We start from the raw sequence: 21,737 nt of genomic DNA on the forward strand, positions 1-21,737 counted from the left end.
CGGCATGGCGGGAGCTGTGGGCCTGGGGCTCCCGCCAGCCATGTTGGTTCCCGGGGCATGGCAGGATCTGTCTGCCCACTGGTGTCAATGTCCATGTTGGTTCCCAGGGCATGGCGGGAGCTGTGGTCCCGGAGCTGCCAGGCGTCCATGTTGATTCCCAGGCTATGGAGGGATCTGTGCTCCCGGGGATGCCATGTGGCCATGTTGGTTCTCGGGGCATGGCGGGATCTGTGGTCCCAAGGCTGACGTGCGGCCATGTTTGTTCCCGGTTCATTGCAGGATCTGTGGGCCCAAGGCTGCTGGGCGGCCATGTTGGTTTCCAGGGTATAGTAAGAACTGTCATCGCAGGGCTGCCGGACGGGCATGTTGGTTTCCAGGGCATGGCGGGAGCTGTGGGCCCGTGGCTGCCCGCAGCCATGTTGGTCCTTGGGGCATGTCGGGAGCTGTTGGCCTGAGGCTACTGGACCGCCATTTTGGTTCCCGGGGCATAGGAGGAGCCGTGAGCCCAGGGCTGCTGCCAGACTTGTTGGTTCCTGGGGCATGGCGGGAGCTGTGGTCTCGAAGCTGTTGCTGGCCATGTTGGTTCCGAGGGCATGGCGGGAGCTGTGGGCCCAGGGCTGTCATGCGGCCATGTTTGTTCCCAGGGCATGTTCGGAGCTGTGGGCCAGGGGCTGCCGGGCGGCCATGTTGATTCCTGAGGCGTTGTGGGAGCTTTTTTCCCATGGCTGCTTGACGGCCATGTTGGTTCCCGGGGCACGGCGGGAGCTGTGGGTCTGGTGCTTCTGCCAGCCATATTGGTTCCCGGGGCATGGTGGGAGCTGTGGGTGTGGTGCTGCCGCTGGCCATGTTGGTTCCCGGGGCATGGCGGGAGCTGTGGTTCCGAAGCTGCTGCCGGTTATGTTGGTTCCCATGGCATGGCGGGAGCTATGGGACTAGGGCTGCCAAGAGGCGATATTTGTTCCCGGGGCATGGCGGGAGCTGTGGGCCATGGACTGCCGAGCGGCCATGTTGTTTCCCAGGGCATGGCGGGATCTGTGGCCCCAGGGCTGCCGCCACCCATGTTGGTTCCCGGGGCATGGCAGGAGCTGTGGTCCCTAAGCTGCTGCCGGCCATGTTGGTTCCCAGGGCATGGCGGGGGCTGTGGGTCTGGGGCTGCCACCGACCATGATGGATTTCGGGTCATGACGGAAGCTGTGGGCTCAGGGATCCTGCCAGCCATGTTGGTTCCCTGGGCATGGTGGGAGCCATGGGCCCGGGTCTGCTGCCAGCCATGTTGGTTCCCGGGGCACAGCCAAAGCTGTGGGCTCGGGGGTGCCGTCGGCCATGTCAGTTCCCGGGGCATGGCGGGAGCTGTGGGCCCAGGGCTGCCGGGCGGACATGTTGTTTCCCAGGGCATGGTGGGAGCTGTGGGCTTGGGGCTGCCACTGGCCATGTTGGTTCCCAGGGCATTTCGGCAGCTGTGGGCCTGGGGCTGCCAGGCGGCCATGTTGGTTCCCGGGGCATTGTGGGAGCTTTTTTCCCATGGCTGCTTGGCGGCCATGTTGGTTCCCAGGGCACGGCCTGAGCTGTGGTCTCGGGGGTGCTGTCGGCCATGTTAGTTCCCGGGGCATGGCGGGAGCTGCGGTCCTGGGGCTGCCGCCAGCCATGTGGTTTCCCAGGGCATGGTGGGAGCTGTGGGCCCGGGGCTGCCAGGCGGTCATGTTGGTTCCCAGGGCATGGCGGGAGCTGTTGGCCCGGGGCTGCTAGGCGACCATGTTGGTTTCCAAGGCATGGTAAGAACTGTCAGCCCAGGGCTGCCGGACAGCCATGTTCCTTCCCCGGCCATGGCAGGAGTCGTGAACCCGGGGCTGCCACCAGCCATGTTGGTTCCCAGGGCATGGCGGGAGCTGTGAGCCTGGGGCTGCCGGGCGGCCATGTTGGTTCTTGGAGCCTCCCGAGAGCTGTTGACCCGGGGCTGCTTGGCGGCCATGTTGGTTCCGAGGGCATGGCGGCAGCTGATGACATGGGGCTGCTGACGTCCATGTTGGTTCCCAGGGCATGGCGGGAGTTTTGCTCCTACGGCTGCTGGGTGGCCATGTTGGTTCCCAGGGCATGGCGGCAGCTGATGACACGGGGCTGCTGAAGTCCATGTTGGTTCCCGGGGCATGGCGGGAGCTGTGGGCCAGGGGCTGCCGGGTGGCCATATTGGTTCCCAGAGTATGGCGGGAGCTGTGGGCCTGGGGGTGCGGGGCGGCCATCTTGGTTCCAGGGGCATGGCAAGTGCTGTGGGCACGGAGCTGCCTGGTGGCCATGTAAATTCCCAGTGCATGGCGGGAGCTGTGGGCCGGGGGCTGCCACCAGCCATGTTGGTTCCCAGGGCACGGCGGGAGCTGTGGGCCCAGGACTGGCGGCTGGCCATGTTGGTTTCCAAGGCATGGTGGGATCTGTGGGCCCGGGGCCGCTGGGCGGCCATATAGGTTCCTGGGGCATGGCGAGACCTCTGGGCCTGGGGTGCCGCTGGCCATGCTGGTTCCAAAAGCATTTCGGCAGCTGTGGCCCAGGGTTTCCTGGTAACCATTTTGGTTCCGAGGGCATGGCGGGAGTTGTGGGCCTGGTGCTGTTTCCGGCCATGTGTTTTCCTGGACCATGTCGGGAGCTGTGGGCCCCGGGCTACCGGTCAGCCATGTTGGTTCCCTCGGCATGGCGGGAGCTGTGGGCCTGGGGCTCCCGCCAGCCATGTTGGTTCCCGGGGCATGGCAGGATCTGTCTGCCCACTGGTGTCAATGTCCATGTTGGTTCCCAGGGCATGGCGGGAGCTGTGGTCCCGGAGCTGCCAGGCGTCCATGTTGATTCCCAGGCTATGGAGGGATCTGTGCTCCCGGGGATGCCATGTGGCCATGTTGGTTCTCGGGGCATGGCGGGATCTGTGGTCCCAAGGCTGACGTGCGGCCATGTTTGTTCCCGGTTCATTGCAGGATCTGTGGGCCCAAGGCTGCTGGGCGGCCATGTTGGTTTCCAGGGTATAGTAAGAACTGTCATCGCAGGGCTGCCGGACGGGCATGTTGGTTTCCAGGGCATGGTGGGAGCTGTGGGCCCGTGGCTGCCCCCAGCCATGTTGGTCCTTGGGGCATGTCGGGAGCTGTTGGCCTGAGGCTACTGGACCGCCATTTTGGTTCCCGGGGCATAGGAGGAGCCGTGAGCCCAGGGCTGCTGCCAGACTTGTTGGTTCCTGGGGCATGGCGGGAGCTGTGGTCTCGAAGCTGTTGCTGGCCATGTTGGTTCCGAGGGCATGGCGGGAGCTGTGGGCCCAGGGCTGTCATGCGGCCATGTTTGTTCCCAGGGCATGTTCGGAGCTGTGGGCCAGGGGCTGCCGGGCGGCCATGTTGATTCCTGAGGCGTTGTGGGAGCTTTTTTCCCATGGCTGCTTGACGGCCATGTTGGTTCCCGGGGCACGGCGGGAGCTGTGGGTCTGGTGCTTCTGCCAGCCATATTGGTTCCCGGGGCATGGTGGGAGCTGTGGGTGTGGTGCTGCCGCTGGCCATGTTGGTTCCCGGGGCATGGCGGGAGCTGTGGTTCCGAAGCTGCTGCCGGTTATGTTGGTTCCCATGGCATGGCGGGAGCTATGGGACTAGGGCTGCCAAGAGGCGATATTTGTTCCCGGGGCATGGCGGGAGCTGTGGGCCATGGACTGCCGAGCGGCCATGTTGTTTCCCAGGGCATGGCGGGATCTGTGGCCCCAGGGCTGCCGCCACCCATGTTGGTTCCCGGGGCATGGCAGGAGCTGTGGTCCCTAAGCTGCTGCCGGCCATGTTGGTTCCCAGGGCATGGCGGGGGCTGTGGGTCTGGGGCTGCCACCGACCATGATGGATTTCGGGTCATGACGGAAGCTGTGGGCTCAGGGATCCTGCCAGCCATGTTGGTTCCCTGGGCATGGCGGGAGCCATGGGCCCGGGTCTGCTGCCAGCCATGTTGGTTCCCGGGGCACAGCCAAAGCTGTGGGCTCGGGGGTGCCGTCGGCCATGTCAGTTCCCGGGGCATGGCGGGAGCTGTGGGCCCAGGGCTGCCGGGCGGACATGTTGTTTCCCAGGGCATGGTGGGAGCTGTGGGCTTGGGGCTGCCACTGGCCATGTTGGTTCCCAGGGCATTTCGGCAGCTGTGGGCCTGGGGCTGCCAGGCGGCCATGTTGGTTCCCGGGGCATTGTGGGAGCTTTTTTCCCATGGCTGCTTGGCGGCCATGTTGGTTCCCAGGGCACGGCCTGAGCTGTGGTCTCGGGGGTGCTGTCGGCCATGTTAGTTCCCGGGGCATGGCGGGAGCTGCGGTCCTGGGGCTGCCGCCAGCCATGTGGTTTCCCAGGGCATGGTGGGAGCTGTGGGCCCGGGGCTGCCAGGCGGTCATGTTGGTTCCCAGGGCATGGCGGGAGCTGTTGGCCCGGGGCTGCTAGGCGACCATGTTGGTTTCCAAGGCATGGTAAGAACTGTCAGCCCAGGGCTGCCGGACAGCCATGTTCCTTCCCCGGCCATGGCAGGAGTCGTGAACCCGGGGCTGCCACCAGCCATGTTGGTTCCCAGGGCATGGCGGGAGCTGTGAGCCTGGGGCTGCCGGGCGGCCATGTTGGTTCTTGGAGCCTCCCGAGAGCTGTTGACCCGGGGCTGCTTGGCGGCCATGTTGGTTCCGAGGGCATGGCGGCAGCTGATGACATGGGGCTGCTGACGTCCATGTTGGTTCCCAGGGCATGGCGGGAGTTTTGCTCCTACGGCTGCTGGGTGGCCATGTTGGTTCCCAGGGCATGGCGGCAGCTGATGACACGGGGCTGCTGAAGTCCATGTTGGTTCCCGGGGCATGGCGGGAGCTGTGGGCCAGGGGCTGCCGGGTGGCCATATTGGTTCCCAGAGTATGGCGGGAGCTGTGGGCCTGGGGGTGCGGGGCGGCCATCTTGGTTCCAGGGGCATGGCAAGTGCTGTGGGCACGGAGCTGCCTGGTGGCCATGTAAATTCCCAGTGCATGGCGGGAGCTGTGGGCCCGGGGCTGCCACCAGCCATGTTGGTTCCCAGGGCATGGCGGGAGCTGTGGGCCCAGGACTGGCGGCTGGCCATGTTGGTTTCCAAGGCATGGTGGGATCTGTGGGCCCGGGGCCGCTGGGCGGCCATATAGGTTCCTGGGGCATGGCGAGACCTCTGGGCCTGGGGTGCCGCTGGCCATGCTGGTTCCAAAAGCATTTCGGCAGCTGTGGCCCAGGGTTTCCTGGTAACCATTTTGGTTCCGAGGGCATGGCGGGAGTTGTGGGCCTGGTGCTGTTTCCGGCCATGTGTTTTCCTGGACCATGTCGGGAGCTGTGGGCCCCGGGCTACCGGTCAGCCATGTTGGTTCCCTCGGCATGGCGGGAGCTGTGGGCCTGGGGCTCCCGCCAGCCATGTTGGTTCCCGGGGCATGGCAGGATCTGTCTGCCCACTGGTGTCAATGTCCATGTTGGTTCCCAGGGCATGGCGGGAGCTGTGGTCCCGGAGCTGCCAGGCGTCCATGTTGATTCCCAGGCTATGGAGGGATCTGTGCTCCCGGGGATGCCATGTGGCCATGTTGGTTCTCGGGGCATGGCGGGATCTGTGGTCCCAAGGCTGACGTGCGGCCATGTTTGTTCCCGGTTCATTGCAGGATCTGTGGGCCCAAGGCTGCTGGGCGGCCATGTTGGTTTCCAGGGTATAGTAAGAACTGTCATCGCAGGGCTGCCGGACGGGCATGTTGGTTTCCAGGGCATGGTGGGAGCTGTGGGCCCGTGGCTGCCCCCAGCCATGTTGGTCCTTGGGGCATGTCGGGAGCTGTTGGCCTGAGGCTACTGGACCGCCATTTTGGTTCCCGGGGCATAGGAGGAGCCGTGAGCCCAGGGCTGCTGCCAGACTTGTTGGTTCCTGGGGCATGGCGGGAGCTGTGGTCTCGAAGCTGTTGCTGGCCATGTTGGTTCCGAGGGCATGGCGGGAGCTGTGGGCCCAGGGCTGTCATGCGGCCATGTTTGTTCCCAGGGCATGTTCGGAGCTGTGGGCCAGGGGCTGCCGGGCGGCCATGTTGGTTCCTGAGGCGTTGTGGGAGCTTTTTTCCCATGGCTGCTTGACGGCCATGTTGGTTCCCGGGGCACGGTGGGAGCTGTGGGTCTGGTGCTTCTGCCAGCCATATTGGTTCCCGGGGCATGGTGGGAGCTGTGGGTGTGGTGCTGCCGCTGGCCATGTTGGTTCCCGGGGCATGGCGGGAGCTGTGGTTCCGAAGCTGCTGCCGGTTATGTTGGTTCCCATGGCATGGCGGGAGCTATGGGACTAGGGCTGCCAAGAGGCGATATTTGTTCCCGGGGCATGGCGGGAGCTGTGGGCCATGGACTGCCGAGCGGCCATGTTGTTTCCCAGGGCATGGCGGGATCTGTGGCCCCAGGGCTGCCGCCACCCATGTTGGTTCCCGGGGCATGGCAGGAGCTGTGGTCCCTAAGCTGCTGCCGGCCATGTTGGTTCCCAGGGCATGGCGGGGGCTGTGGGTCTGGGGCTGCCACCGACCATGATGGATTTCGGGTCATGACGGAAGCTGTGGGCTCAGGGATCCTGCCAGCCATGTTGGTTCCCTGGGCATGGCGGGAGCCATGGGCCCGGGTCTGCTGCCAGCCATGTTGGTTCCCGGGGCACAGCCAAAGCTGTGGGCTCGGGGGTGCCGTCGGCCATGTCAGTTCCCGGGGCATGGCGGGAGCTGTGGGCCCAGGGCTGCCGGGCGGACATGTTGTTTCCCAGGGCATGGTGGGAGCTGTGGGCTTGGGGCTGCCACTGGCCATGTTGGTTCCCAGGGCATTTCGGCAGCTGTGGGCCTGGGGCTGCCAGGCGGCCATGTTGGTTCCCGGGGCATTGTGGGAGCTTTTTTCCCATGGCTGCTTGGCGGCCATGTTGGTTCCCAGGGCACGGCCTGAGCTGTGGTCTCGGGGGTGCTGTCGGCCATGTTGGTTCCCGGGGCATGGCGGGAGCTGCGGTCCTGGGGCTGCCGCCAGCCATGTGGTTTCCCAGGGCATGGTGGGAGCTGTGGGCCCGGGGCTGCCAGGCGGTCATGTTGGTTCCCAGGGCATGGCGGGAGCTGTTGGCCCGGGGCTGCTAGGCGACCATGTTGGTTTCCAAGGCATGGTAAGAACTGTCAGCCCAGGGCTGCCGGACAGCCATGTTCCTTCCCCGGCCATGGCAGGAGTCGTGAACCCGGGGCTGCCACCAGCCATGTTGGTTCCCAGGGCATGGCGGGAGCTGTGAGCCTGGGGCTGCCGGGCGGCCATGTTGGTTCTTGGAGCCTCCCGAGAGCTGTTGACCCGGGGCTGCTTGGCGGCCATGTTGGTTCCGAGGGCATGGCGGCAGCTGATGACATGGGGCTGCTGACGTCCATGTTGGTTCCCAGGGCATGGCGGGAGTTTTGCTCCTACGGCTGCTGGGTGGCCATGTTGGTTCCCAGGGCATGGCGGCAGCTGATGACACGGGGCTGCTGAAGTCCATGTTGGTTCCCGGGGCATGGCGGGAGCTGTGGGCCAGGGGCTGCCGGGTGGCCATATTGGTTCCCAGAGTATGGCGGGAGCTGTGGGCCTGGGGGTGCGGGGCGGCCATCTTGGTTCCAGGGGCATGGCAAGTGCTGTGGGCACGGAGCTGCCTGGTGGCCATGTAAATTCCCAGTGCATGGCGGGAGCTGTGGGCCCGGGGCTGCCGCCAGCCATGTTGGTTCCCAGGGCATGGCGGGAGCTGTGGGCCCAGGACTGGCGGCTGGCCATGTTGGTTTCCAAGGCATGGTGGGATCTGTGGGCCCGGGGCCGCTGGGCGGCCATATAGGTTCCTGGGGCATGGCGAGACCTCTGGGCCTGGGGTGCCGCTGGCCATGCTGGTTCCAAAAGCATTTCGGCAGCTGTGGCCCAGGGTTTCCTGGTAACCATTTTGGTTCCGAGGGCATGGCGGGAGTTGTGGGCCTGGTGCTGTTTCCGGCCATGTGTTTTCCTGGACCATGTCGGGAGCTGTGGGCCCCGGGCTACCGGTCAGCCATGTTGGTTCCCTCGGCATGGCGGGAGCTGTGGGCCTGGGGCTCCCGCCAGCCATGTTGGTTCCCGGGGCATGGCAGGATCTGTCTGCCCACTGGTGTCAATGTCCATGTTGGTTCCCAGGGCATGGCGGGAGCTGTGGTCCCGGAGCTGCCAGGCGTCCATGTTGATTCCCAGGCTATGGAGGGATCTGTGCTCCCGGGGATGCCATGTGGCCATGTTGGTTCTCGGGGCATGGCGGGATCTGTGGTCCCAAGGCTGACGTGCGGCCATGTTTGTTCCCGGTTCATTGCAGGATCTGTGGGCCCAAGGCTGCTGGGCGGCCATGTTGGTTTCCAGGGTATAGTAAGAACTGTCATCGCAGGGCTGCCGGACGGGCATGTTGGTTTCCAGGGCATGGCGGGAGCTGTGGGCCCGTGGCTGCCCCCAGCCATGTTGGTCCTTGGGGCATGTCGGGAGCTGTTGGCCTGAGGCTACTGGACCGCCATTTTGGTTCCCGGGGCATAGGAGGAGCCGTGAGCCCAGGGCTGCTGCCAGACTTGTTGGTTCCTGGGGCATGGCGGGAGCTGTGGTCTCGAAGCTGTTGCTGGCCATGTTGGTTCCGAGGGCATGGCGGGAGCTGTGGGCCCAGGGCTGTCATGCGGCCATGTTTGTTCCCAGGGCATGTTCGGAGCTGTGGGCCAGGGGCTGCCGGGCGGCCATGTTGGTTCCTGAGGCGTTGTGGGAGCTTTTTTCCCATGGCTGCTTGACGGCCATGTTGGTTCCCGGGGCACGGTGGGAGCTGTGGGTCTGGTGCTTCTGCCAGCCATATTGGTTCCCGGGGCATGGTGGGAGCTGTGGGTGTGGTGCTGCCGCTGGCCATGTTGGTTCCCGGGGCATGGCGGGAGCTGTGGTTCCGAAGCTGCTGCCGGTTATGTTGGTTCCCATGGCGTGGCGGGAGCTATGGGACTAGGGCTGCCAAGAGGCGATATTTGTTCCCGGGGCATGGCGGGAGCTGTGGGCCATGGACTGCCGAGCGGCCATGTTGTTTCCCAGGGCATGGCGGGATCTGTGGCCCCAGGGCTGCCGCCACCCATGTTGGTTCCCGGGGCATGGCAGGAGCTGTGGTCCCTAAGCTGCTGCCGGCCATGTTGGTTCCCAGGGCATGGCGGGGGCTGTGGGTCTGGGGCTGCCACCGACCATGATGGATTTCGGGTCATGACGGAAGCTGTGGGCTCAGGGATCCTGCCAGCCATGTTGGTTCCCTGGGCATGGCGGGAGCCATGGGCCCGGGTCTGCTGCCAGCCATGTTGGTTCCCGGGGCACAGCCAAAGCTGTGGGCTCGGGGGTGCCGTTGGCCATGTCAGTTCCCGGGGCATGGCGGGAGCTGTGGGCCCAGGGCTGCCGGGCGGACATGTTGTTTCCCAGGGCATGGTGGGAGCTGTGGGCTTGGGGCTGCCACTGGCCATGTTGGTTCCCAGGGCATTTCGGCAGCTGTGGGCCTGGGGCTGCCAGGCGGCCATGTTGGTTCCCGGGGCATTGTGGGAGCTTTTTTCCCATGGCTGCTTGGCGGCCATGTTGGTTCCCAGGGCACGGCCTGAGCTGTGGTCTCGGGGGTGCTGTCGGCCATGTTGGTTCCCGGGGCATGGCGGGAGCTGCGGTCCTGGGGCTGCCGCCAGCCATGTGGTTTCCCAGGGCATGGTGGGAGCTGTGGGCCCGGGGCCGCCAGGCGGTCATGTTGGTTCCCAGGGCATGGCGGGAGCTGTTGGCCCGGGGCTGCTAGGCGACCATGTTGGTTTCCAAGGCATGGTAAGAACTGTCAGCCCAGGGCTGCCGGACAGCCATGTTCCTTCCCCGGCCATGGCAGGAGTCGTGAACCCGGGGCTGCCACCAGCCATGTTGGTTCCCAGGGCATGGCGGGAGCTGTGAGCCTGGGGCTGCCGGGCGGCCATGTTGGTTCTTGGAGCCTCCCGAGAGCTGTTGACCCGGGGCTGCTTGGCGGCCATGTTGGTTCCGAGGGCATGGCGGCAGCTGATGACATGGGGCTGCTGACGTCCATGTTGGTTCCCAGGGCATGGCGGGAGTTTTGCTCCTACGGCTGCTGGGTGGCCATGTTGGTTCCCAGGGCATGGCGGCAGCTGATGACACGGGGCTGCTGAAGTCCATGTTGGTTCCCGGGGCATGGCGGGAGCTGTGGGCCAGGGGCTGCCGGGTGGCCATATTGGTTCCCAGAGTATGGCGGGAGCTGTGGGCCTGGGGGTGCGGGGCGGCCATCTTGGTTCCAGGGGCATGGCAAGTGCTGTGGGCACGGGGCTGCCTGGTGGCCATGTAAATTCCCAGTGCATGGCGGGAGCTGTGGGCCCGGGGCTGCCAGCAGACATGATTGTTCCTAGGGCATGGCGGGAGCTGTGGGCCTGGGGCTGACGGCATCCATTTTGGTTCCCGGGCCATAGCGGTAGCTGTGGTCCTCGGGGCTGCCTGAGGGCCATGTTGGATCCCAGAGCATGGCGGGAACTCTGGACCCGGAGCTGCCGGTTGGCCATGTTGGTTCCCGGGGCGTGTCAGGAGCTGTGACCCCAAAGCTCCTGCCGGCCATGTTGGTTCTCGGGACATGGTGGGAGCTGTGGGCCCAGGGCTCCCTGTCGGCCATGTTGTTTCCCAGGGCATGGTGGGAGCTGTGGGCTCGGGGCTTCAGGGCGGCCATGTTGGTTCCCGGGGCATGGCTGGAGCTGTGGGCCTGGGGCTTCAGGGCGGCAATGTTGGTTCCCGGGACATGGGTGGAGCTGTGGGCCCAGGGCTCCCTGTCGGCCACGTTGGTTCCCAGGGCATGGCGGGAGCTGTGGGCCCGGGACTGCTGCCTGCCATGTTGGTTTACGTGGCATGGCGGGAGCTGTGGGCTTGGGGCTTCAGGGCGGCCATGCTGGTTTCCGGAGCGTGGCGGGAGCTGTGGGCCCGGGGCTATCACCGGTCATGTTGGGTCCCAAGGCATGGCGGGGGTTCTGCTCCCACAGCTGCTGGGCTGCCATGTTGGTTCCCAGGGCATGACGGGAGCTGATGACCCGGGGCTGCTGACGTCCGTGTTGGTTTCCGGGGCATGGCGGGAGCTGTGGGCCTGGGGCTGACGGCAGCCATTTTGGTTCCCGGGCCATGGCGGGATCTGTGGTCTTCGGGGTTTCCTGAGGGCCATGTTGGATCCCAGGGCATGGCGGGAGCTGTGGGCCCAGGGCTACCGGTTTGCCATGTTGGTTCCCGGGGCGTGGTGGGAGCTGTGAGCCCAAAGCTCCTGCCAGCCATGTTGGTTCTCGGGTCATGGCGGGAGCTGTGGGCCCGGGGCTCCCGGTCAGCCATGTTGAATCCCAGGGCATGGCGGGAGCTGTGGGCCCGAGTCTGCTGCCGGCCATGTTGGTTCCGGGGGCATGGCGGGAGCTGTGGGCCCAGGGCTCCCTGTCGGCCATGTTGGTTCCCAGGGCATGGTGGGAGCTGTGTCCCCGGGGCTATCACCGGCCATGTTGGGTCCCAAGGCATGGCAGGAGTTTTGCTCCCACCGCTGCTGTGCCGCGAATTTGGTTCCCAGGACATGGCGGCAGATGATGACCCGGGGCTACTGACGTCCATGTTGGTTCCCGGGTCATGGCGGGAACTGTGGGCCCGGGGCTGCTTGGCGGCCATGTTGGTTCCCAGGGCACGGCCTGAGCTGTGGTCTCGGGGGTGCTGTCGGCCATGTTGGTTCCCGGGGCATGACGGGAGCTGCGGTCCTGGGGCTGCCGCCAGCCATGTGGTTTCCCAGGGCATGGTGGGAGCTGTGGGCCCGGGGCTGCCAGGCGGTCATGTTGGTTCCCAGGGCATGGCGGGAGCTGTTGGCCCGGGGCTGCTAGGCGACCATGTTGGTTTCCAAGGCATGGTAAGAACTGTCAGCCCAGGGCTGCCGGACAGCCATGTTCCTTCCCCGGCCATGGCAGGAGTCGTGAACCCGGGGCTGCCACCAGCCATGTTGGTTCCCAGGGCATGGCGGGAGCCGTGGGCCTGGGGCTTCAGGGCGGCCACGTTGGTTCCCAGGGTCATGGCGGGAGCTGTGGGTCCGGGGATGCTGCCGGCCGTGTTGGTTCCGAGGGCATGGCGGGAGCTGTGGGCCCAGGGCTCCCGGTCGGCCATGTTGTTTCCCATGGCATGGTGGGAGCTGTGGGCTCGGGGCTTCAGGGCAGCCATGTTGGTTCCCGGGGCATGGCTGGAGCTGTGGGCCTGGGGCTTCAGGGCGGCCATGTTGGTTCCTGGGACATGGCGGGAACTGTGGGCCCAGGGATCCCTGTCGGCCACGTTGGTTCCCAGGGCATGGCGGGATCTGTTGGCCCGGGACTGCTGCCGGCCATGTTGGTTTACGTGGCATGGCGGGAGCTGTGGGCCTGGGGCTTCAGGGCAGCCATGTTGGTTCCCGGGGCATGGCGGGAGCTGTGGGCCCGGGTCTGCTGCCGGCCATGTTGGTTCCCGGGGCATGGTGGGATCTGTGGGCTCGGGGGTGTGGTTGGCCATGTTGGTTCATGGGGCATGGCAGGAGCTTTAAGTCTCGCGCTGCCGCCAGCCATTTTGGTTCCCAGGGCTTGGCGGAAGCTGTGGGCCCAGGACTGGCAGGCGGCCATGTTGGTTTCCAAGGCATGGTGGGATCTGTGGGCCCGGGGCCGCCGGGCGGCCATATTGGTTCCTGGGGCATTGCGAGACCTCTGGGCCTGGGGTGCCGCTGGCCATGCTGGTTCCAAAAGCATTTCGGCAGCTGTGGCCCAGGGTTTCCTGGTAACCATTTTGGTTCCGAGGGCATGGCGGGAGTTGTGGGCCTGGTGCTGTTTCCGGCCATGTGTTTTCCTGGACCATGTCGGGAGCTGTGGGCCCCGGGCTACCGGTCAGCCATGTTGGTTCCCTCGGCATGGCGGGAGCTGTGGGCCTGGGGCTCCCGCCAGCCATGTTGGTTCTCGGGACATGGCAGGATCTGTGGGCCCACTGGTGTCAATGGCCATGTTGGTTCCCAGGGCATGGCGGGAGCTGTGGTCCCGGGGCTGCCAGACATCCATGTTGATTCCCAGGCTATGGAGGGATCTGTGGTCCCGGGGAAGCCATGCAGCCATGTTGGTTCTCGGGGCATGGCAGGATCTGTGGTCCCAAGGCTGACGTGCGGCCATGTTTGTTCCCGGTTCATTGCAGGATCTGTGGGCCCAAGGCTGCTGGGCGGCCATGTTGGTTCCCGGGTCATGGCGGGAGCTGTGAGCCCGGGGCTCCCGCCGGCCATGTTGGTTCCCGAGGCATGGCAGGAGCTGTGGGACTAGGGCTGGTGCAGGCCATGTTGTTTCACGGGGCATGGCGGGAGCTGTGGGCCCCGGGGCAGGCGGGTGACCACGTTGGTTCCCAGGGTCATGGCGGGAGCTGTGGGTCCGGGGATGCCGCCGGCCGTGTTGGTTCCCAGGGCATGGCGGGAGCTGTGGGCCCAGGGCTCCCGGTCTGCCATGTTGTTTCCCAGGGCATGGTGGGAGCTGTGGGCTCGGGGCTTCAGGGCAGCCATGTTGGTTCCCGGGGCATGGCTGGAGCTGTGGGCCTGGGGCTTCAGGGCGGCCACGTTGGTTCCCGGGGCATGGCGGGAGTTGTGGGCCTGGGGCTTCAGGGCGGCCACGTTGGTTCCCAGGGTCATGGCGGGAGCTGTGTGTCCGGGGATGCTGCCGGCCGTGTTGGTTCCCAGGGCATGGCGGGAGCTGTGGGCCCAGGGCTCCCGGTCGGCCATGTTGTTTCCCAGGGCATGGTGGGAGCTGTGGGCTCGGGGCTTCAGGGCAGCCATGTTGGTTCCCGGGGCATGGCTGGAGCTGTGGGCCTGAGGCTTCAGGGCGGCCATGTTGGTTCCCGGGACATGGCGGGAACTGTGGGCCCAGGGATCCCTGTCGGCCATGTTGGTTCCCAGGGCATGGCAGGATCTGTTGGCCCGGGACTGCTGCCGGCTATGTTGGTTTACGTGGCATGGCGGGAGCTGTGGGCCTGGGGCTTCAGGGCAGCCATGTTGGTTCCCGGGGCATGGCGGGAGCTGTGGGCCCGGGTCTGCTGCCGGCCATATTGGTTCCCGGGGCATGGTGGCATCTGTGGGCTCGGGGGTGTGGTTGGCCATGTTGGTTCATGGGGCATGGCAGGAGCTGTAAGTCTCGCGCTGCCGCCAGCCATTTTGGTTCCCAGGGCTTGGCGGAAGCTGTGGACCCAGGACTGGCGGGCGGCCATGTTGGTTTCCAAGGCATGGTAAGAACTGTCAGCCCAGGGCTGCCGGACAGCCATGTTGCTTCCCCGGCCATGGCAGGAGTCGTGAACCCGGGGCTGCCACCAGCCATGTTGGTTCCCAGGGCATGGCGGGAGCTGTGGGCCCAGGACTGGCGGGCGGCCATATTGGTTTCCAAGTCATGGTGGGATCTGTGGGCCCGGGGCCGCCGGGCGGCCATATTGGTTCCTGGGGCATGGCGAGACCTCTGGGCCTGGGGTGCCGCTGGCCATGCTGGTTCCAAAAGCATTTCGGCAGCTGTGGCCCAGGGTTTCCTGGTAACCATTTTGGTTCCGAGGGCATGGCGGGAGTTGTGGGCCTGGTGCTGTTTCCGGCCATGTGTTTTCCTGGACCATGTTGGGAGCTGTGGGCCCCGGGCTACCGGTCAGCCATGTTGGTTCCCTCGGCATGGCGGGAGCTGTGGGCCTGGGGCTGATGGGTGGCCATGTTGGTTCTCGGAGCCTCCCGAGAGCTGTTGACCCGGGGCTGCTTGGCGGCCATGTTGGTTCCGAGGGCATGGCGGAAGCTGTGAGCCTCGGGCTGCCGGTCGGCCATGTTGGTTCTCGGACCATGCAGAGAGCTGTGGGCCAGGGGCTGCCGGGCGGCCATGTTGGTTCCCGGGGCATGGCCGGAGCTGTGGTCTCAAGGGTGCCGTTGGCCATGTTGGTTTCCGGGTCATGGCGGGAGCTGTGGGCTCGGGTCTGCTGCTGGCCATTTTGGTTCCGGGGCATGGCGGGAGCTGTGGGCTCGGGGGTGCCGTTGGCCATGTTAGTTCATGGGGCATGGCAGGAGCTGTAAGTCTTGGGCTGACGCCAGCCATGTTGGTTCCCAGGGCATGGCGCGAGCTTTTTTCCCACGGCTTCTTGGTGGCCATGTTGGTTCCCTGGACACGGCCGGATCTGTGGCTCGGGGGTGCCGCCGGCCATGTTGGTTCCCGGGGCATGGCGGGAGCCGTGGGCCCGGGTCTGCTGCCGGCCATGTTGGTTCCCGGGGCATGGTGGGATCTGTGGGCTCGGGGGTGTGGTTGGCCATGTTGGTTCATGGGGCATGGCAGGAGCTGTAAGTCTCGCGCTGCCGCCAGCCATTTTGGTTCCCAGGGCTTGGCGGAAGCTGTGGGCCCAGGACTGGCGGGCGGCCATGTTGGTTTCCAAGGCATGGTGGGATCTGTGGGCCCGGGGCCGCCGGGCGGCCATATTGGTTCCTGGGGCGTGGCAGGAGCTCTGAGCCCAAAGCTCCTGCCGCCTACGATGGTTCTCGGGTAATGGCGGGAGCTGTGGGCCCGGGGCTCCCGGTCGGCCAGTTGGTTCCCAGGGCATGGCGGCAGCTGATGACATGGGGCTGCTGACGTCCATGTTGGTTCCAGGGGCATGGCGGGAGCTGTGGGCCCGGGGCTGATGGGCGGCCATGTTGGTTACCAAGGCATGGCGGGAGCTGTGGGCCCAGGGCTGCTGGGTGGCCATATTGGTTCCCAGAGCATGGCAGGAGCTGTGGGCCCAGGGCTGACGGGTGGCCATATTGGTTCCCAGAGCATGGCAAGAGCTGTGGGCCCGGGGGTGCCGGGCTGCCATCTTTGTTCCCGGGGCGTGGCGGGAGCTGTGAGCACGGGGCTGCCTGGCGGCCATGTTGGTTCCCGGGGCATTTCGGGATCTGCGGGCCTGGGGCTACTTGGCGGCCATGTTGGTTTCCAGGGCATAGTAAGAACTGTCAGCCCAGGGCTGCCGGTCAGCCATATTGGTTCCCGGGGCATGGCGGAAGCTGTGGGCCCAAGGCTCCCTCTGGCCATGTTGGTTCCCGGGGCATGGCGGGAGCTGTGGGCCCCGGGGCAGGCGGGTGACCACGTTGGTTCCCAGGGTCATGGCGGGAGCTGTGGGTCCAGGGATGCCGCCGGCCGTGTTGGTTCCCAGGGCATGGCGGGAGCTGTGGGCCCAGGGCTCCCGGTCGGCCATGTTGTTTCCCAGGGCATGGTGGGAGCTGTGGGCTCGGGGCTTCAGGGCAGCCATGTTGCTTCCCGGGGCATGGCTGGAGCTGTGGGCCTGGGGCTTCAAAGAGGCCATGTTGGTTCCCGGGACATGGCGGGAGCTGTGGGCCCAGGGCTCCCTGTCGGACATGTTGGTTCCCAGGGCATGGCGGGATCTGTTGGCCCGGGACTGCTGCCGGCCATGTTGGTTTACGTGGCATGGCGGGAGCTGTGGGCCTGGGGCTTCAGGGCAGCCATGTTGGTTCCCGGGGCATGGCGGGAGCTGTGGGCCCGGGTCTGCTGCCGGCCATGTTGGTTCCCGGGGCATGGTGGCATCTGTGGGCTCGGGGGTGTGGTTGGCCATGTTGGTTCCTGGGGCATGGCGAGACCTCTGGGCCTGGGGTGCCGCTGGCCATGCTGGTTCCAAAAGCATTTCGGCAGCTGTGGCCCAGGGTTTCCTGGTAACCATTTTGGTTCCGAGGGCATGGCGGGAGTTGTGGGCCTGGTGCTGTTTCCGGCCATGTGTTTTCCTGGACCATGTTGGGAGCTGTGGGCCCCGGGCTACCGGTCAGCCATGTTGGTTCCCTCGGCATGGCGGGAGCTGTGGGCCTGGGGCTGATGGGCGGCCATGTTGGTTCTCAGAGCCTCCCGAGAGCTGTTGACCCGGGGCTGCTTGGCGGCCATGTTGGTTCCGAGGGCATGGCGGAAGCTGTGAGCCTCGGGCTGCCGATCGGCCATGTTGGTTCTCGGACCATCCAGAGAGCTGTGGGCCAGGGGCTGCCGGGCGGCCATGTTGGTTCCCGGGGCATGGCCGGAGCTGTGGTCTCAAGGGTGCCGTTGGCCATGTTGGTTTCCGGGTCATGGCGGGAGCTGTGGGCTCAGGGCTCCCGCCGGCCATGTTGGTTCCCGGGGCATGGCGGGAGCCGTGGGCTCGGGTCTGCTGCTGGCCATGTTGGTTCCGGGGCATGGCGGGAGCTGTGGGCTCGGGGGTGCCGTTGGCCATGTTAGTTCATGGGGCATGGCGGGAGCTGTGGGCCCAGGGCTGCCGGGCGGACATGTTGTTTCCCAGGGCATGGTGGGAGCTGTGGGCTTGGGGCTGCCACTGGCCATGTTGGTTCCCAGGGCATTTCGGCAGCTGTGGGCCTGGGGCTGCCAGGCGGCCATGTTGGTTCCTGGGGCATTGTGGGAGCTTTTTTCCCATGGCTGCTTGGCGGCCATGTTGGTTCCCAGGGCACGGCCTGAGCTGTGGTCTCGGGGGTGCTGTCGGCCATGTTGGTTCCCGGGGCATGGCGGGAGCTGCGGTCCTGGGGCTGCCGCCAGCCATGTGGTTTCCCAGGGCATGGTGGGAGCTGTGGGCCCGGGGCCGCCAGGCGGTCATGTTGGTTCCCAGGGCATGGCGGGAGCTGTTGGCCCGGGGCTGCTAGGCGACCATGTTGGTTTCCAAGGCATGGTAAGAACTGTCAGCCCAGGGCTGCCGGACAGCCATGTTCCTTCCCCGGCCATGGCAGGAGTCGTGAACCCGGGGCTGCCACCAGCCATGTTGGTTCCCAGGGCATGGCGGGAGCTGTGAGCCTGGGGCTGCCGGGCGGCCATGTTGGTTCTTGGAGCCTCCCGAGAGCTGTTGACCCGGGGCTGCTTGGCGGCCATGTTGGTTCCGAGGGCATGGCGGCAGCTGATGACATGGGGCTGCTGACGTCCATGTTGGTTCCCAGGGCATGGCGGGAGTTTTGCTCCTACGGCTGCTGAGTGGCCATGTTGGTTCCCAGGGCATGGCGGCAGCTGATGACACGGGGCTGCTGAAGTCCATGTTGGTTCCCGGGGCATGGCGGGAGCTGTGGGCCAGGGGCTGCCGGGTGGCCATATTGGTTCCCAGAGTATGGCGGGAGCTGTGGGCCTGGGGGTGCGGGGCGGCCATCTTGGTTCCAGGGGCATGGCAAGTGCTGTGGGCACGGGGCTGCCTGGTGGCCATGTAAATTCCCAGTGCATGGCGGGAGCTGTGGGCCCGGGGCTGCCAGCAGACATGATTGTTCCTAGGGCATGGCGGGAGCTGTGGGCCTGGGGCTGACGGCATCCATTTTGGTTCCCGGGCCATAGCGGTAGCTGTGGTCCTCGGGGCTGCCTGAGGGCCATGTTGGATCCCAGAGCATGGCGGGAACTCTGGACCCGGAGCTGCCGGTTGGCCATGTTGGTTCCCGGGGCGTGTCAGGAGCTGTGACCCCAAAGCTCCTGCCGGCCATGTTGGTTCTCGGGACATGGTGGGAGCTGTGGGCCCAGGGCTCCCTGTCGGCCATGTTGTTTCCCAGGGCATGGTGGGAGCTGTGGGCTCGGGGCTTCAGGGCGGCCATGTTGGTTCCCGGGGCATGGCTGGAGCTGTGGGCCTGGGGCTTCAGGGCGGCAATGTTGGTTCCCGGGACATGGGTGGAGCTGTGGGCCCAGGGCTCCCTGTCGGCCACGTTGGTTCCCAGGGCATGGCGGGAGCTGTGGGCCCGGGACTGCTGCCTGCCATGTTGGTTTACGTGGCATGGCGGGAGCTGTGGGCTTGGGGCTTCAGGGCGGCCATGCTGGTTTCCGGAGCGTGGCGGGAGCTGTGGGCCCGGGGCTATCACCGGTCATGTTGGGTCCCAAGGCATGGCGGGGGTTCTGCTCCCACAGCTGCTGGGCTGCCATGTTGGTTCCCAGGGCATGACGGGAGCTGATGACCCGGGGCTGCTGACGTCCGTGTTGGTTTCCGGGGCATGGCGGGAGCTGTGGGCCTGGGGCTGACGGCAGCCATTTTGGTTCCCGGGCCATGGCGGGATCTGTGGTCTTCGGGGTTTCCTGAGGGCCATGTTGGATCCCAGGGCATGGCGGGAGCTGTGGGCCCAGGGCTACCGGTTTGCCATGTTGGTTCCCGGGGCGTGGTGGGAGCTGTGAGCCCAAAGCTCCTGCCAGCCATGTTGGTTCTCGGGTCATGGCGGGAGCTGTGGGCCCGGGGCTCCCGGTCAGCCATGTTGAATCCCAGGGCATGGCGGGAGCTGTGGGCCCGAGTCTGCTGCCGGCCATGTTGGTTCCGGGGGCATGGCGGGAGCTGTGGGCCCAGGGCTCCCTGTCGGCCATGTTGGTTCCCAGGGCATGGTGGGAGCTGTGTCCCCGGGGCTATCACCGGCCATGTTGGGTCCCAAGGCATGGCAGGAGTTTTGCTCCCACCGCTGCTGTGCCGCGAATTTGGTTCCCAGGACATGGCGGCAGATGATGACCCGGGGCTACTGACGTCCATGTTGGTTCCCGGGTCATGGCGGGAACTGTGGGCCCGGGGCTGCTTGGCGGCCATGTTGGTTCCCAGGGCACGGCCTGAGCTGTGGTCTCGGGGGTGCTGTCGGCCATGTTGGTTCCCGGGGCATGACGGGAGCTGCGGTCCTGGGGCTGCCGCCAGCCATGTGGTTTCCCAGGGCATGGTGGGAGCTGTGGGCCCGGGGCTGCCAGGCGGTCATGTTGGTTCCCAGGGCATGGCGGGAGCTGTTGGCCCGGGGCTGCTAGGCGACCATGTTGGTTTCCAAGGCATGGTAAGAACTGTCAGCCCAGGGCTGCCGGACAGCCATGTTCCTTCCCCGGCCATGGCAGGAGTCGTGAACCCGGGGCTGCCACCAGCCATGTTGGTTCCCAGGGCATGGCGGGAGCCGTGGGCCTGGGGCTTCAGGGCGGCCACGTTGGTTCCCAGGGTCATGGCGGGAGCTGTGGGTCCGGGGATGCTGCCGGCCGTGTTGGTTCCGAGGGCATGGCGGGAGCTGTGGGCCCAGGGCTCCCGGTCGGCCATGTTGTTTCCCATGGCATGGTGGGAGCTGTGGGCTCGGGGCTTCAGGGCAGCCATGTTGGTTCCCGGGGCATGGCTGGAGCTGTGGGCCTGGGGCTTCAGGGCGGCCATGTTGGTTCCCGGGACATGGCGGGAACTGTGGGCCCAGGGATCCCTGTCGGCCACGTTGGTTCCCAGGGCATGGCGGGATCTGTTGGCCCGGGACTGCTGCCGGCCATGTTGGTTTACGTGGCATGGCGGGAGCTGTGGGCCTGGGGCTTCAGGGCAGCCATGTTGGTTCCCGGGGCATGGCGGGAGCTGTGGGCCCGGGTCTGCTGCCGGCCATGTTGGTTCCCGGGGCATGGTGGGATCTGTGGGCTCGGGGGTGTGGTTGGCCATGTTGGTTCATGGGGCATGGCAGGAGCTTTAAGTCTCGCGCTGCCGCCAGCCATTTTGGTTCCCAGGGCTTGGCGGAAGCTGTGGGCCCAGGACTGGCAGGCGGCCATGTTGGTTTCCAAGGCATGGTGGGATCTGTGGGCCCGGGGCCGCCGGGCGGCCATATTGGTTCCTGGGGCATTGCGAGACCTCTGGGCCTGGGGTGCCGCTGGCCATGCTGGTTCCAAAAGCATTTCGGCAGCTGTGGCCCAGGGTTTCCTGGTAACCATTTTGGTTCCGAGGGCATGGCGGGAGTTGTGGGCCTGGTGCTGTTTCCGGCCATGTGTTTTCCTGGACCATGTCGGGAGCTGTGGGCCCCGGGCTACCGGTCAGCCATGTTGGTTCCCTCGGCATGGCGGGAGCTGTGGGCCTGGGGCTCCCGCCAGCCATGTTGGTTCTCGGGACATGGCAGGATCTGTGGGCCCACTGGTGTCAATGGCCATGTTGGTTCCCAGGGCATGGCGGGAGCTGTGGTCCCGGGGCTGCCAGACATCCATGTTGATTCCCAGGCTATGGAGGGATCTGTGGTCCCGGGGAAGCCATGCAGCCATGTTGGTTCTCGGGGCATGGCAGGATCTGTGGTCCCAAGGCTGACGTGCGGCCATGTTTGTTCCCGGTTCATTGCAGGATCTGTGGGCCCAAGGCTGCTGGGCGGCCATGTTGGTTCCCGGGTCATGGCGGGAGCTGTGAGCCCGGGGCTCCCGCCGGCCATGTTGGTTCCCGAGGCATGGCAGGAGCTGTGGGACTAGGGCTGGTGCAGGCCATGTTGTTTCACGGGGCATGGCGGGAGCTGTGGGCCCCGGGGCAGGCGGGTGACCACGTTGGTTCCCAGGGTCATGGCGGGAGCTGTGGGTCCGGGGATGCCGCCGGCCGTGTTGGTTCCCAGGGCATGGCGGGAGCTGTGGGCCCAGGGCTCCCGGTCTGCCATGTTGTTTCCCAGGGCATGGTGGGAGCTGTGGGCTCGGGGCTTCAGGGCAGCCATGTTGGTTCCCGGGGCATGGCTGGAGCTGTGGGCCTGGGGCTTCAGGGCGGCCACGTTGGTTCCCGGGGCATGGCGGGAGTTGTGGGCCTGGGGCTTCAGGGCGGCCACGTTGGTTCCCAGGGTCATGGCGGGAGCTGTGTGTCCGGGGATGCTGCCGGCCGTGTTGGTTCCCAGGGCATGGCGGGAGCTGTGGGCCCAGGGCTCCCGGTCGGCCATGTTGTTTCCCAGGGCATGGTGGGAGCTGTGGGCTCGGGGCTTCAGGGCAGCCATGTTGGTTCCCGGGGCATGGCTGGAGCTGTGGGCCTGAGGCTTCAGGGCGGCCATGTTGG

Source organism: Opisthocomus hoazin, chromosome 17 (assembly GCF_030867145.1).
Source record: "Opisthocomus hoazin isolate bOpiHoa1 chromosome 17, bOpiHoa1.hap1, whole genome shotgun sequence".
Lineage (NCBI taxonomy): Eukaryota > Metazoa > Chordata > Aves > Opisthocomiformes > Opisthocomidae > Opisthocomus > Opisthocomus hoazin.